Source organism: Sinocyclocheilus anshuiensis, unplaced genomic scaffold, assembly GCF_001515605.1.
Source record: "Sinocyclocheilus anshuiensis isolate Anshui unplaced genomic scaffold, SAMN03320099.WGS_v1.1 scaffold2609, whole genome shotgun sequence".
NCBI classification, from domain to species: Eukaryota; Metazoa; Chordata; class Actinopteri; order Cypriniformes; family Cyprinidae; genus Sinocyclocheilus; species Sinocyclocheilus anshuiensis.
This window is the reverse complement of record NW_015541026.1, coordinates 19,136-19,722: the sequence shown is the minus strand read 5'-3', so window position 1 is coordinate 19,722 and position 587 is coordinate 19,136.

Below are 587 nucleotides of genomic sequence, written 5' to 3'. Positions count from 1 at the left end.
AAAGGGGTCATCGGATGCCCATTTTCCACAAGTTGATATGATTCTTTAGGGTCTTAATGAAAAGTCTATAACATAATTTGGTTAAAATGTATCAATGGCAGTGTAAAAAAACACCCTTTTTACCGTCAAAATCAGCTCTGTTTTCAGCCAGCTGTTTTTTTGGTCCATGTTGTTTTAAATGCTAATGAGCTTTGCTCTCTTCCGTGGGATGATGAGCAGACTGTAAACTTCAGCCGAGAAACTGGCTAACTAGCATATTATTAGGAAAGGCGATTTGCAAAGATTCATAAAAAAAGCTTTTACTCACTTCTTCTGCTGGATCACGTGGATCACGAAAGATTTGCGCAAACATAGATGCATTTAGGTAGATCGGGGGGCACATTCCCAAACATAATAAACATAATCCACGGCGTCTTCAGCAGCACAGATGTCGGGAGTAAATGACGACTGCTATGTTCATTATTACATCCAACAACAAAACACCTCAGTCGCTTAAAGAGCAAGTCATATAGGTTTTTGAAAAATATCTCTTTTGCAGTTTATAACGTAGCTATCCTTAAATGAAAACAATCTGCAAAGTTGTAAAT